Source organism: Heliangelus exortis, chromosome 12 (assembly GCF_036169615.1).
Source record: "Heliangelus exortis chromosome 12, bHelExo1.hap1, whole genome shotgun sequence".
In the NCBI taxonomy this organism is placed as follows: domain Eukaryota; kingdom Metazoa; phylum Chordata; class Aves; order Apodiformes; family Trochilidae; genus Heliangelus; species Heliangelus exortis.
The window spans coordinates 50,594-67,439 of record NC_092433.1 but is presented as its reverse complement, the minus strand read 5'-3'; positions in this window follow the sequence as shown (position 1 = coordinate 67,439).

Below are 16,846 nucleotides of genomic sequence, written 5' to 3'. Positions count from 1 at the left end.
CATTCTGCTGTAATGATACTGGAAGAAGCAGCTCTTTGAAATTATCTCTAGGGGAATGGAAGTCAAATTTGTAGCTGTCAGTTCTTCAAGAGACCTATTACTTAAGTGCAACTAATCTCTTTCTCAGATGCTTAAGCACAAAGGTGATTTGATTTCCCCATTCTAAAGACAAAAAGAAAACCTGTGCCCTTGGTTACATTCACAGGGGATTCCACAGTGTTCCTGGCATTTGTTTCTGTTAAACTTCCAGTGGAAAGCCCCAGGGGTTCCTTCTTGCTTCCTTCCCTACATATTCTGGATTGTTAATCACGACAGGTGACTTACATAACCTACCACTTCTCCTTTGTCCCATGTGGGCTGTCAGATTTTGGACCCTTCCTTTAATATCTCTCAGTGCCATAACCCGTGTGCAATTGGACTCCAAAAGAGTACACACCCCCAAGAATTTACAGGCTCTTTAATGCTCTTATGACATGCAACGTATTGTGTAGTTGCTGACTCATAGACTTGTGTTTGCAAGTATGCAAAGTCGTGTAGGAGTTCAGTTTTTATTCTGCTAACCAACATTATTTGAAGTTGATGAGTATTTCTTTTAACTGTTACTATGACTTAGAGAAGTAGTAACAAACAACATTATCCTTAAGAATGCTCAGGCCATGGAGTCCTGCCAACACACACCAAAGGCTATCTTCTAGATGATGACAAACTGGTACACTTCTGTTTTTAATAGAAGTGTAATATACCCTGGATAAATGTAATTACAACAGGCATTCTTCAAAACAATCGGTACAGTTAGCAAACTTAGTCTTCAAGAAACAGAAGCAGGCTCCTGACCCTGGTTTTCCAGGAAAAAAAACAAACCAAAAATCCCACCAGGTACTTTCTGTACCACTGGCAGACTGGGCAACTGGTTGCCAGGGGATCCTTTGCCTTCCAAAACTTTCCTTGCCTGATCAGGTTGCTCCAAGCCCCATCCAAACTGGTCATGGACCCTTCCTTCCAGGCAGGACACAGCCACAATTTCTATGGGTAACCTCTGCCAGTGCCTCACCACCCTCATGGTAAAGAATTTCTTTCTCTCCAGTAGCCAGCCCAAACCCTTCTAGCCCTTGGTCTGCTGGAAACCATTTGCCCTCCTCCTTTTTTTTGGCGAAGGAGAGAAGACATGCAAGTGGTTTTTTTTTCAGGGCAAATAGGGGAGTGCCTGAAGGTCTGAGAGTCCTTCACTGCTTTTGGAGAGGGTTTGAGATTGCTGCTGGTTTTATGGAAGCTGGAACACTGATGTGTGGTTCTGCCAGGGCTGTTTGTTTGTGACACTCTCCTAGACCTTGACGGTAGTGCCGAGGACGATTCCATCAGCATGCAAGTGTTCCAGAGACAGGCTGACACTGAGGCAATGCTTACTAAATTGCATGTGAAAGTCAGCCTCTCACAGAGAGATGGAGCAACCATTCTGCAAGCAGGCTTTTTCTTAGGATCTCCACACTTAGCGAGTCCCCCAGGCATAGCAGACACAGCAGTCCTGAGGAGCAGAGGTGGGGTGACTCAGTTGCCCTCTGTTGCAAGGACAAGAAGTGGTGCTGGGGAGGGCAGCAGAGGCAGAACATGGTCCTATTAAAGAGCGAGGCTCTCTGGTTTACAGATGCAGAAAGCCCGCTGGCACGGCTTAGCTGTTTGAGCAGACCACAAACCGAAGGACAGACTTACTCTCCATTCCTCCCCTCCTCCCTCAAGGGAAGAGAAATGGGGGAATAAAGACTGCAGACGTCAAGCGGGAAATTGAAAACAACTGGAGACACATTTACTAGCACAGGGGAAAGGCAATAACAAAAAGGATAAAATAACAAAAATACAAATATATAGAGATATACACCCCCAACCCAAGTATTAGAGTGCCAATGTATTAGGGCCACCAGAAGTTTTCAGTGGTCACTCTATGCATTTGTTTGCCAGTCCTGTTCGTTTGGAGCTTTGGGAGCCCTGTTGAGCAACAGTGGTGAGTGGCTGCCGAGGGCTGGTAGATCCCAGGTTTGTGGTAAAACGCAAACCCATAGCCCAATGGTTGGTGGTGCTGCGGGTAGGGTTCCATGTGAGGGTTAGGGCCAGCCAAAGTTTTCAGTGGTCACTCTTTGCATTTTTTTGCTAGTCCCAATCGTTTGGAATTTTGGGAGCCTTATTGAGCAACAGTGGGGAGTGTCTGCCGAAGGCTGGTACATTCAAATTTGTGGCAAAACGCTAAGCCGTAGCCTGACTGCTGGTGTGATACATGATGTTAATTAATTTGTATTCCTAACCAGTAAATTCAGAATTAAACGAAGAAGAAAGTGAATATGGGGCTAGACAAAGCAATTGAGACCTATAATTTTCCACAAAAGTAGTGTAAGCTACACAAGACCTTAACAAGATTTACTTCTGTTTCGGCAATAATTAAAGCATGGTTCTTGTTCTTAAAAAAAGGCACTGCCAAGGCTAACTAGGCACCAAAAGAAAGAGGACATCTGCACAAAGACAACATAAAAATGCCACAACCAGCAGATAAGGGAAAAATTATGGCTAGTGTCTAATTTTGCTCTGTACCAAGATAATGAAGGCAGCGAAAACAAAGAAAGGTAAAGCTTCAAGTTTGAGGAAGACTTCTTACTTCATTCAAAGACCCCCTGACGACCCCAGATATCTCCACAAGAGAGGACTCCGCCCAGACTCCGCCTATCATGAATATTCTAATGGCATGATGTAACCCCTATGAATACGTATGTAAACCCACCCCTTTTAAATATTCATAGAATTGTAATCAATATAAGGTAATCCTAGAGTTTAGATGCATGTGTGTGAGCGGAGCAGAGACTCCCATTGCACCCAGCCCTGTTTTTCTCATTGATATTTCAATTTATTAATTAAATTAAAACATTAACAGAATATAGAGTCTTGGTCATTTTTAACATTGGTGGTGCTGTGGGTCGGGTTTGATGTGAGCGTAAAGGCCAGCCAAAGTTTTCAGTGGTCACTCTTTGCATTTGTTTGCCAGTCCTGATCATTTGGACTTTTGGGAGCCCCATTGAGTAACAGTGGAGAGTGGCCACCGAGGGATGATAGATTCTAGGTTTTTGGTAAAACCAAACCCGTAGCTCGATTGTTGGTGGTGCTGTGGGTAGGGTTCCATGTAAGGGCTAGGGCCAGCTGAAGTTTTCAGTAGTCACTCTTTGCATTTGTTTGCCAGTCCCAATTGATCTGACTTTTGGGAGCCCCATTGAGCAACAGTGGAGAGTGGCCAATAAAAGCTAGTATATTCGAAGTTTCTGGTAAAACCAAACCTTTAGCCTGACTGTTGGTGGTCTGTGGGTAGGGTTCCATGTGAGGGATAGGGCTAGCAAAATTTTTCAGTGGTCACTCTTTGCATTTGTTTGCCAGTCCCGATCGTTCTGACTGTTGGGAGCCCCATTGAGCAACAGTGGGGAGTGGCAGCCGAGGGCTCGTAGATTTGAGGTTTGTGGTAAAACGCAAAGCTGTAGCCCAACTGTTGGTGGTGCTGTGGGTAGGGCTCCATGTTAGGTTTGGGCCAGCTATAGTTTTCACTGGTCACTCTTTGCCTTTTTTTGCCAGTCTTGATCGTTTCACGTGGCACTCTTTCTAAATGGGGCTCCAAAAGGACCGAACTATTGGGACTGGCAAACAAATGTAAAAACTGACCTCTGAAAACCTTGGCTGGCCCTAACTCTCACATGGAACCCTCCCCACAACACCACAAACAATCGGTATAGATTTGCATTTTACCACAAACCTAGAACCTACTAGCCTTGGGCGGCAACTCTCCACTTTACTCCATAGGGCTCCCAAAAGTCCATACGATCGGGACTGGAAAACAAATGCAAAGAGTGACCACTGAAAACTATAGCTGGCCCATACCCTCACATGGAACCATACCCACAGCACCACCAACAATCGGGCTTTGGTTTTGCATTTTACGAAAAAACACGGATCTACCCACCCACAGTTGCCACTCTCCACACTTGGTCAAAGGGGGCTCCCAAAAGTCCGAATGATCAGGACTGGCAAACAAATGCAAAGAGTGACTGTTGGGAAACTGTCTGGAAGAAAGACGTGAGCAATCCTGACTATTTAGCTTTAGCTAGAGTAAGCTAAGGGCCTTGAGGCCCAGTTGCAAGGTTACTGAAAGATGAGCTATGGGAAAAAGATAAGGGAACTGGCAGCAGAAAAGAATAACAGATAATGATGTAGCCAGCAGAAGTTCTGTGAGAACAGGATTTGTGGCCAAGATATAGCCACCTGCAAGATACCGTTATATAAACAAGGGCTCTATATAAAGCGTGTGTGAATTGTTAATAAACGACTTCACTTTAACCATATTGGTGACTACGTGTCATCCTTAAACCTCCGCGGATTTTCTACATTTGGCGCCCGAACAGGGACCCTCATGCTGTTGCTTCCAGGAGCGATGAAGACAGCTGGAATGAGAGGGTAGCGAGAAAGCCGACCGAAGCAACGGTGCGGCAGGAGCGGAGAAGCCAGTCGAAAGGAGACTGCTGCCCCGGGGTCTATGTAGCTGGTGCCCAGCTATGGAACGAAAGAGGTACCTCGGAATTGTAGAATCTCGCCAGGAAAAAGGTTTGCAGCTGGGGAGGAGAGGGGGTCTACACTCTCTAAAGAAGAAGAGGCAGTAGTTAAGCTCTTCCAATGTATTCTCTCTAAGAGAGGTTTATCATACAAAGGCAGGACCTTACGAGAATTACTGAAATGGGCATGGGATAGAGGCTTGATCCCCTCGATGGGTACCGTTTTTGAGTTACCTACTTGGGAAGCCATAGGTACTGCCCTATGGGATAAAATTAACGATGGAGATAAGGAGGCAGAAGGCTTAGCAACACTCTGGAAATGGATTAGAGAAACCTTAAAAGAAATGAAAACTGAGAGGGCAGCAGCAGCCTCAGCATTTGCTGCCTTAACGCCTGATCTACCAGTATCGATGAATGCTCAAAATATGGACTTGATCTCTAAAGAGTTATTTGAGACACCTAAAGAACCCCCACCAGCACCCGTGGGGGCTGTACTGATTCAAGCTCAGCCAACTGTGCCATTTGACCCTGGAGGTCAGATGAAAAGTAAAAATGGGACCGAGAAGCAAAACCAAAAGCGACCGAAAACACCTCCAGAATCGTCGGAGGACCCAGAGAGAGAGAAGCCGGAGAACACAGGTGAGGAATCTCAGGATGCAGACACCTCTCGCGCCTGCCTGCCTGCCGCGGCTCCCGGCCACTCTGCCACCTTTCCACCTCTGACGCCTGATTTATCTTCTTGACCACAGTTGCCATCAATTAATCCTTCACCTGTCAACACCCACAGTGCCTGCTATAGAGCAACAACCCAAGGAAAGAACTGGGACTCTGAGACAAGCAACTAAGGGAACTGCCGAAAAAACTGAAAGAACTGGAGACCAAGGATGAGTATATCCCTGAAAAAAACCCTAGTTTTTGCTCCAGGGAATATTGCGAATAACCCAGGGACACTAATCCATTTTTACCCCCTGATCCGTTCCCTATTCCTGCTCCTACTTCCCTTAACCCTTTAACATCCACTGCTCCACCTCTTACAGATCCAACATGGAGAGGGGAGGGTAGTGGGGGGAATACTGCGGGGGGGGGGGGGGGTGGGGTGGGAGTATGGATCCAGTAACTAGATGGAAGAAAATTATTCAAAATGCTATAGTTGAAGGACAAATGGTTCCCAATATGGGTCCGATGGCTTTTCCAGGGATTGTGGGACCAGGAGGAGGAGGTCAATAGGTTGTATTAGATTGGAAAATGATAAAAGAAGCCAAAGCTGCCATTACGCAGTACGGTTTGAAATTGTCATTTACTCAATCTCTTAACTTCTTTCTACTGCTCAATAGTTGACGCCATATGACACAAAAATGCTCATTAATACTCTGTTAACTCCTTCTCAACAATTGCAATTTCATCACAAATGGCAAATGCTGTGTGAAAATGCAGCTGTGATTCCTAGACAGAACACCGACGCATTATACGAAGTGCAAGCACAAATGTTACTCGGTGCTGGTCCTTTTGTACGTGCAGATTTCCAGGCATGGTTTCAAACTGAAGTGTTACAACTTTCACAAGAATTGGTGTATAAAGTTTTGTAAACTGTGCATGATCCTGCACAAGCAACCCCCTCTTTTACAAATATTAAACAGGGGGGAGCAGAGCCGTATTCAAAATTTGTGGATCACTTATATTCAGCGATAACATCACATCTGAATTTGTCAGAAGAGATGAAAACAAAATTTTTTGATATGTAAGCATATGACAATGCTAATGAAAAAACTAAACATGCATTAGGACTACTCCCAAAAGGTGCTACAGCAGCCCAATTGTTAGAAGCTTCTGAGCGAATGCTAGAAGCAGATAAAGCTGCTTAAAGGACCGTCATTGCAATATGGTTCTCAATATTGATGTATATTGTGGTGCATGGTGCACTGGTGTTTCATACAGAGATAAAAAAACTTGGTTGGTAATTATACTTGCATTTTTGGTTTGGGAGTGTCACGGTTTAACACTAGCCCGGCAATTAAACCGAGTAACAGACGCTCTATTTTAATCTCTCTCTCCTCTCTGAGAGAGAATAAGGGAGAGAGACTTATGTGTTGGAAACTAAACTACACAACTTTAATGAAACAGTAATGATAAATAGGAAAAAATTACTAAATATATACAAATATACAGGAAAATGGATACCACATTCCTCCCTCCTCTCGCCCCAATAACTCAGGTCACCACCGAGGCTGCAGGGCAGCCCTGGGAAAGTCCAGGCTGGAATCCTGGAGTCGGCAGCAGTACGGAAACTGGAGGCAGGAACACACAGATATGGGCTGGCACGGATCAGGACCACAGGTAGACGAACGGATGGAATCCTTCCAGGATGATGGGTGAAGGAAGGGAAGCAGGAAAGGCAGGAAGGGCCGGCAGCCGGAAGCTGGAAGCAGGAAATCAATGGCTTGGCCCTCGTGATCCATCAAATTTATACTGAGTATGATATACATGGGATGGAATACTCTATTTGGTCAATTCTGGCATCTATCCTGTCCTTTCCTCCCCAAAGGAGGGCTGCAGGTGGGACCTCTTTCTTCCTTCTGGAGGGTAAAAGTTTTCCTCAGAGCTGAGCAATGTCCTTGGCTCTGCATACCAGTCTCTAGCAGTAACTGTAAACATCAAGTGTTATCAGTCCTAGAAGCGCACACTGTCTGAGAAATTATCTTGCTGTTAATTTCAGCAAGTGCAACTACTTACAAGAGACTAAGCTTACAAGAGACTTAGTTCGCGTCCATGGTCCAGAAGTTGCAGGTTGCAGCTGTTAACTTCAAGGAAGTTACTGAATGCCAGCTGATGAACGTAGTTCTGGTTTCATCACCACAAAATCATCCTGAAAAACACTCACAGAACACTGTTAGTTTATGCAATAATTCACACAACAGTAGTTAATATGGGATACAAGTTCATGACTCCCGAAGATTCCATGCATTACTGATTAAGCTAGACAAACAGAAATTAGGAATTCTCAAGTAGTGTTGGATTCCCTTGTGGAACACATTGTACTTCTCCATCTTTCATCATCATTCACCAAGTATGTCCAGGCCCGTGAGCAAAAGCAACCCCACGAATGGGGTTCGTGGCAGGCAGGCAGGTTTATCCCCAAGGCAGGATAAACCCAAACTGGTTTCCCTAGCAGATTCTTTTCATGCGCCACAGGCACTTTGTCCCTATCTACTGTGTGTAGAAGATCTGACTGAGCAGGACCAGCTCGATTGATGGAACCCCTGGTATTAACTAACCAGGTAGCTTTTGCCAAGTGCTTGTCCCAGTTTTTAAACCTTTAAGGTTGTTTTTAACAATCCATTGTACCTTTCAATTTTACCTGAGGCTGGTGCATGATAGGGGATATGGTATATCCACAATACCATGTTCTTTGGTCCAGTTATTTATAAGACTATTTTTGAAATTAGTTCCATTATCTGACTCAATTCTTTTTGGTGTACCATGTCTCCACAAGACTCGTTTCTCTAGGCCCAGAATAGTGTTCTGGGCTGTGGCATGAGGCACAGGATATGTTTCCAGCCATCCTGTACTTGCCTCCACCATTGTAAGCACATAGCGCTTACCCTGGCGGGTTTGAGGCAGTGTGATATAGTCGACCTGCCAGGCCTCCCCATACCTATATTTTGACCATCTCTCTTCATAACCACAGAGGTTTCAACCTTTTAGCTTGCTTAATTGCAGCACATATGTCACAATCATGGATAACCTGCGCAATAGCGTCCAAAGATAAATCCACCCCTCAGTCACGAACCCATCGATATGTTCTGTCCCTGCCTTGATGACCTGAAGATTTGTGGGCCCATTTGGCTAAAAACAGTTCACCTTTATGGTCCCAGTCCAGATCTATTTGGAACACTTGAGCAACCTCATCTGCTCGTTGGTTGTTTTGATGTTCCTCAGTATAAAGGTACGATATGAAGGTATGTGGGCATCTACGTGATGTATTTTTACATCAAGTTTCTCCAACCTATCAGCAATGTCTTTCCACAGTTCAGCAGCACAGATAGGTTTATCTCTGTGTTGCCAGTTGTTTTGTTTCCACTGCTTTAACCAACCCCATAAGGCATTTGGTACCATCCATGATTCAGTATAGAGATAAAGTGTCGGCCACTTTTCTTGTTCAGCAATGTCCAAAGCCAATTGGATGGCTTTTACCCCTGCAAATTGACTTGATTCACCATCTCCTTCATCTCTTTCTACTAGTCATGTAGGATTCCATACGGCAGCTTTCCACCTTTGATGGCCTCCTACCAGACGACAGGATCCATCAGTGAAAAGAGCATATTGTTTTTCATTCTCTGGTATTTGGTCATATGGTAGGGATTCTTCAGCCCGTTTTACCACTTTTTCTGGTGGCATTCCAAAGTGTTTGCCTTCTGGCCGATGTGTTATTGCTTGTACAATTCCTGGACGATCAAGTCTTCCTATACTAGCTCTCTGTTAGAGTAAAGCAATCCATTTACTCCAGGTAGCATTGGTAGCATGATGGGAAGATTCTCTACCTGTGTACATAAAACCCCATACAGGTAATGGTGGCACCAGGAGGAGCTGTGCTTCAGTACCAATCACTTCTGAAGCAGCTCTAACTCCTTTTTATGCGGCGAGTATCTCTTTTTCAGTGGTTGTATAGTTGGCTTTGGAGCCTTTGTAGTTTCGACTCCAAAATCCTAGAGGTCAGCCTCGAGTTTCTCCTGGAGCTTTCTGCCAGAGGCTCCATGTAGGGCTATCACCTCCATCTCCGGTGTAAAGCACATTTTTTAATGTCTGGCCCTGTTCGAATTGGGCCAAGAGCCATTGCCTGCACAATCTCCTGTTTAATACTCTCAAAAGCATCTTGTTGTTCTGAGCCCCATTTAAAGTCCTTCTTCTGCCGGGTAACCTCGTAGAAAGGTTTCGCAATCGGATTATAAAAAGGAATATGCATCCTCCAGAAACCAACAGTTCCTAAGAAGGACGGAGTTTCCTTTTTGGTAGTTGTTGGGGCCATAGCTGTTATTTTGTTACTCACGTCCATTGGGATGTGTCGATGTCCATCTTGCCACTTAACGCCCAGAAACTGAATCTCTTGTGCATGTCCCTTGACCTTGCTCCTTTTAATAGCAAAACCAGCCTCTAGAAGGATTTCAATAATCTTCTTACCTTTCTTGTAGACTTCCTTTGCTGTATCACCCCACACAATGATGTCATCGATGTACTGTAGATGTTCTGGAGCTCCACCCTTTTCCAGGATATCATGGATCTGTCCATGGCAGATGGTAGGACTGTGTTTCCACCCCTGGGGCAGTCGATTCCAAGTGTACTGGATAACTCTTCAGCTGAAAGCAAACTGTGCTCTGCATTCTAGTGCTATAGGAATAGCAAAAAATGCATTAGCAATGTCAATAGTAGCAAACCACCTGGCTGCCTTTGACTCCATCTCATACTGAAGTTCTAGTATGTCCGGCACAGCAGCACTTAGTGGTGGAGTAACCTCATTCAGGGCACGATAGTCCACTGTCAGCCTCCACTCTCCATTAGGCTTTCGCACTGGCCATACAGGACAGCTGAAGGGGGAGTGGGTCTTGCCGATCACTCCTTGGCTCTCTAGTTGCCAGATCAGCTTGTGAATGGGGCTCACAGCATCTCTGTTGATGCGAAATTGTCTTCGATGTACTATTGAAGTAGCAGTTGGCACCCGCTGGTTTATAGTTCTCAGCAAACCCAATAAAAAGGGTTTGAAAGGCCAAACAAAGCATGCAGCCATTCTGCATTCTCAGTCTTAATAGCTGCAATACCAAAGGACCACCAGTATACTTTCGGGTCCACAAAATCACCTCCCTTGAGGTAGTCTATGCCAAGGATGCACGGAGCATCTGGACCAGTCACTATCAGGTGTTTATGCCACTTTATTCCAGTGAGGCTTATGTCAGCCTTCACAATAGTCCGTTGTTTAGATCCCCCCATCACTCCAGAAATAGTGACGGAGTCTGTCCCTTTCTGATTCGATGGCATTAGTGTGCACTGTGCATCAGTGTCCACCAAGGCTTTATACTTTTGTGGCTCTAATGTGTCAGGCCATCAAATCCACACAATCCAATAAATTCGGTTATCCCTCTCCTCCACCTGGCTGGAGGCAAGGCACCTCTAAGCTTGAGCACATACAGCATGTCAGTATGTGCATTACTGGAGTTTGCATCCCCAGTACTCACACCTGACATAGAGGGATATTGAGTCACCATCATATTTGAATAGCGTAACTCCACACTGGAGACTTGAGCAGCCATCTTTTTAGAAGTACCTCCTTTTGCCTTTGTCTTACTCAGCAACTTACGTGCTTGGTCCTCTAGGACAGCAGTAGGTTTCTGATCCCACTTTTTCATGTCCTCTCCATACTCACTCAGGAGTGCCCATAGGATTCCTCTTACTGAATTCTGTTTCTTTCGATTCCGTCTCATAGGAGGGCGTCTCCTCTTAATGGCTGCAATGCAGCGTCCCCCTTCTGTCTGAGGAAAAAAGGGTGAATGCAGTTTCTCAGATGTTCTCTTTATAGCTGAGACCCAGGCCCGACGAGGGGCTGTGACAGCATCTTCACACTCTCATATTGTTTTAATCACATCACTCACAGTTGCATCCACATCTGCAGAAACCCGTAGCATTACCGGTTAAAAGGTGGTGGTGCAGCATGCACAAACCTTTGCATCATAGGTCTAGGGCATGGTGTGATAAGGATCTTCAATGTCATCAGCATTACAGATCACGTCTTGTACAGCCAATTCTTCCAGATACCTGATAGCTTTTTCAAGTGTGGCTGCTTTGACCTGTGGGCAGTCTATTTCCTCTTTATAGGGATATCTCTCCCTTAGAGCTGACAAGAGTCATTTCCATAGGCTGTTGGATCCAGCCTTTTCCCCAAATGCCCGATCAATACCTGCATCTCTGGAAGGGATCCCAACTGCCTGGCTTCCTTCTGAGTTAATGTTATGGTAGCAGCCCCTTCCGTCCAGCATCGGAGTAACCAAGAGAAAAGTGGTTCACCTGAAAAACGGCTATAGTCTTTTCTCAGAGTACGCATGTCTGTCATGGAATAGGACTGAGCAGATTGTGAGTCTGAGTCCTCAGCTGACTCTGCTCTAACTGCTCTTCGAGGAGAGGCAGTATTCTCTATTTTCTCTATCACTTGGTTGTCTTGTTCAGACCTTGAAGGGTTAAGGCTCATTTCTGATTTTCATTGTTTTCCTTTTCTCATAGTTACAGGGTCAACAAGTAGCTGTGTGGGCTGAGAGGGAGAGGCTGTGGTGTCTTCAGCAGTAGGGCTTGTTTTCTGAGCAGCAGCAGTGTCTGTGGGGGGTAGAGAAAGCAGCTGCAGCTGTAGCAGAAACACTGGCGATGCTGGCCGGCCTTATCTGAGTTGTGCCCTTGTGTGAGGGGGGCGAGAAGCGGCTGTGGAGGCAGGAGTGTGGGTGCTCTCTTTACGAGGTGTGCTCATTCCCCTAGTTGCAGTTGTCTTATTCGTCACCAACATATGATAAGGCATGAAAATATTCAGACACCTGAACAACAATGGCTACAAGAATCAGGAGGTTCAAAACCGTTAAAAGCATAATGCCATTTTGACTAGAATCCATTGAACTCAGGTCAAGAGTGGTATATTTCCTCAAAAGAAGGCTGAAAATGTAATTACCAACAAAGTTCTTTATCCTCCTATGAAACACCACTGCACCATGCACCATGATATTCATCAATATTGAGGACCATATTGCAATGATGGTTCTTAAGCAGCTCTTACGAAAGAAAAAAAACCATATTAACAGCAATTCCAGCTGCAAATAAACAGATTGCATACCCTAAGTACCAAAGGTACGGCATGATTGGTTTAATCTCCAACCCTGTGAAATTTCCAAAGGAAAAGGTCTGATTCCCACTCAACGAAGCCATTCTTCCACTGGAGCTGGAATTCAAACTATTCAGGCAAATGAATCAAAACTTGAACTGGACTCAAGCCAATTAGCTCGAGCCCCACATTGGGCGCCAATAAATCTGTCATGGTTTAACACTTAACAATTAAACCGAGTAACAGACGCTCTCTATTATTCTCTCTCTCCTCTCTGATAAAGAAAGGAGAGAGAATAAGGGAGAGAGACTTATGTGTTGGAAACTAAACTACACAACTTTAATGAAAGAGTAATGATAAAGAGGAAAAAAATTACTAAATATATACAAATATACAGGAAAATGGATACCACATTCCTCCCTCCTCTCACCCCAATAACTCTCAGGTCACCACCGAGGCTGCAGGGCAGCCTTGGGAAAGTCCTGGCTGGACTCCTGGAGTCGGCAGCAGTCCGGAAACTGGAGGCAGGAACACACAGATATGGGCTGGCACGGATCAGGACCACAGGCAGACGAAGGGATGGAATCCTTCCAGGATGCTGGGTGAAGGAGGGGAAGCAGGAAAGGCAGGCAGCTGGAAGCGTGGCTTGGCCCTCATGATCCCTCAAATTTATACTGAGTATGACATATACGGGATGGAATACTCTGGTCAATTCTGGCATCTATCCTGTCCTTTCCTCCCCAAAGGAGGGCTGCAGGTGGGACCTCTTTCTTCCTTCTGGAGGGTAAAAGTTTTCCTCAGAGCTGAGCAATGTCCTTGGCTCTGCATACCAGTCTCTAGCAGTAACTATAAACAGCGAGTGGTATCAGTCCTAGAAGCACACACTGTCTGAGAAACTTGCTTTTAATTTCAGCAAGTGTAACTACTTACAAGAGACTTAGCTAAAAGCAAAAGTACAAGACAGAAAATCACCTTTATCCTGGCCCAAACCAGGACACTGTCATTGTGGAGCAGGAGTTTTAGAGGTAAGAATACCTGTGTCGGTTTTCTGCTGCTTGGAGGTGGACTACGCTGCAATATTTTTTCCCTCTTCTATCCCTATTTTCACGAGGAAAAGTTAGCCAGTAGCTTTGACACACACACCTGTGACATTTCAGGTGTCCCAACATCCTGTAATTCTGAGAGGAAAATCTCAAGTAGGATAACGTGCTCACTTTGTGGCCCCAGCGCCTGTTACAAGGCACAAAAATTCTCTCTTTTGTCACTGGAAGATATTGTTTAACATTAAGCCTACTTTATTATAAATCTGGTATCCCCACGCAGTCCTATTTGTTGGTAATTTGGAGGTCGAGTTTCTTCCAGCTGCCTGTTCAGTGCATTTCTGTGTCTGATTCAGTTATGAAAATCACCACCAACAAAGAAATCTCTTCAGTGAATTTACTCTTGATGTATTTCTAGCTCCAATCAACCAGTGAAATGAAATATCTCAACGGCCTATTTGGTAATTGTTTTGTATTTTTTGCTGAACGTAAACATTGTTACTGATGTTTGTCCCTCATTTATATAATTTTTGACAGAATAATAGCTTTTTTCTAGACATTGTCATAATTGTCCCAGCCCCTTCACTATTGCTTCTTCATGCCCTGCAGTCTGCCAGCTTAAATAATCCGTATCTAATGACACAGCCTTGGATCCTCTCTGTACCTTCAGCACAGGCTGGGAGGGGTCCTCGTGGACACCGAGCTGCTCATGAGGCAGCAAAGTGTCCTAGGTTCCCGGAAGGAACAAAAAAGAACTGCCAGCATTTTGAGAGAGGTGATCCTTGCCCTCTCGTGGGGACGGGTGAGGGGAGCATTGTGTCCAGTTCTGGGCTCCTCAGTGCCAGCCAGCCAGGGCAGCAAGTCCCTCAGAGGAGCAGTCAGTTGATGAAGGGAGGGGAGCGTGTCCCAGGAGGGAAGGCTGAGAGAGATGGGACTGCTCCCTCTGGAAAAGAGAAAGATCAGGGGGGATCCCAAGCTCTCTGAAAACCTGACAGGAGGGTCCAGAGCGGTTTCCAGTGGTGGGCAGTGAGAGGTCAAGAGGCGATGGGCATGAAGTGACCCCCAGGAGGTCCCCCCCTGGGCATCAGGAAAGCCCTTTTCTCTGTCAGGCTCCCAGGCAGGCTGTGGCAGAGATGTTGCCAAGCTGTGTGAGCACAGCCCCGGAGGGCTACAGGTGTCCCTGCTGAGCAGAAGCCTGGGCTCACAGCTCCTTCCCCAAGCCGTGATTCTGGGCAGGGGGTGAGCAGCAGCCCCCAGCACAGCGAGATGGGGCCTGGGACTTTGGGCAGGCTGCAGGGAGCTCAGGCTGCCCTTGGCTGGAGGGGAACACCTGGTTCTGGAGCTAAAGGTAAAATGAAGCGGCATTCCCTCACACTTGGTATCCTGGGTGCTGGTGGAAGTGAGAGAAAACCTGTCAGTGCTATCTAGTCTCCCCTAAGGAAGCAGCTGGGAAAGCCATGTTGAAAGGAGCAAGGCCCATGCTCTGCTCTGCGGTGCAGTAGTCGTGTTGTGCACTCTTTGGAGAGGGGAGGTTGTTTCAGGTGGGCTCCAGTGGTCCCTTTCCAGCATCCATGACTCTGTGATTCAGCAGCAGTATGACTTGGCAGAGCCCTGTTGTAGGCTGAGAATCCAGCCCTGACATTCTGAATGTTTCATGGCACAGGAATTTTCCTGTGTGCTTGTTACCCTGAACAGCATCTTCTGTGCTTGTGTCCGAGTCTCCCAGCAGAGATTTGGTACTTGTGTCTCATTTTTTTCTCTGCTTTTCTTTTTCCTCTGGCCAAGGGTTGAACTGTGTGCTGTGTTACATACGTTGCAAGTTAAGGCAGCAGACACACAAGTGGTTCTTTAAGAGGTTTCTCTAAAAGTTTAAAGTAACAAAGAGCTGTGTGTGACAGCTTCATTTCAGCACTTTGTCTTTCCAGATGAGAGAGGTTTGAGCCTTCCCAGTTCCAGGACTGGTGTAACCGAGGCTGGCTTGGAGGCAGGAGGAAAGTTTCCAGCTGCTTCTGGTCCAAAGCTGAGTCTGGGGGCTGTGCAGAAAGGTTTTGTGACTTGGCAGTGGCTGCTGGAGTGCCGGGTAACTCCCTGTGCTGGGGCTGCTCTCAGCCTTTGCTCACTTGACTCCAGAGAAGCTCCGTTTTGTTTCAGTGTAAAAGCTTTGCTAAAGAGCCCGTTGAGTGTGTAGAACAAGGTTTAAGTTCTCTGTGCTCAGCTCTCTGAACATCTCAGTGACCACAAGTGGTCAGGTTACTGTCAATTTATTCTGTGTGCCTGACCAGGCCTTGGCTTGTGTCAGTTGGCATTCTTCAGAGTGCAGCCTGCAGGAACTTGGCTTAAAGGAAAATACATGGGATTTTTTTAACTCACATGGGTAAAAGTGCATCTTGCCCCTGTAGCCAAGGTCCCCTGTGGTGGTGTGAGGTGGGTGAATGCTCGTTTCAGGTGTGTGGTCTGTGGTAGCAAGGCCAAAGGGTTTTCCCCAAGGATTCTGCCACCATCTTGTGCTTTGGGCACCCTGCCCTGTTCTGTTGGAAAGTGCTGGTGTTGAGAGGAGGATCTGACATGCCTAGTCCTGGACCTGCTCTTCCAAAGGGTTTGTTGTTGACAGGAGTGAGACCATGGGCTCTGGCAGGTGTCAAGGAGGGAGAAAGGAGGGGGTGGTTGAGTCAGTAGGGAACACAGAGCCCTGAGGAATTGAAATGTGCTGGTGAAAGAGCTTGTAATCTCATGTGCACACTGTGTGTAGAGAGCAGAAGAGCAGGTGCTGACTGAGAAGGTAAAAAGCAGATGGAGCCAAATGAGGTTGAAAAGCAGTATAAAGGAAAGAAGCAGTACTTGTAGATGTATACATTGCATTTCCTGCCTGGTTCAGTTTTGTCTATTGAGAAGGGGTCCAGATGGCAGGCAGGCAGATGAAATGCAGCTGAAAGGCAGGGTTAATAAACTGCTATTTCCTGCATGGACTTTGCTCCAGCATGGGGAGAGGAGGTAAGGAAGCTGCTGCCCTCTGCTCTGAGCAGCTGGCAGTGCATGGCACAGCCATCCTGCATCCCCAAGGCCAGGGAACAGCATCCTCCCATCACTTCCCAGAGCTGCGTGCCCTGCCAGGATGGCTCTGGCTCTCTGGGAAGCTCTGCCGGGCTCCTTGTGCTGCTCACAGCTTTGGTGTTGATCCACTGGGCCCCAGGGAGATCTGCTTCTCCAGCATACACCATGAAGACATCACTGAAAGAAAGAAATGGAACTGGGGTGACCGAAATGTCACAGGGGAGGAGAGGAACTGCCTGGGGGTGGCCACAGTCAGGCTGCTGGCAGCTCTGCAGTGGGGTGGCTGGTTGGGTGGATGTGCTGGGTGCGTGTTCAGGTGGTCTCTGTACTGAGACTGT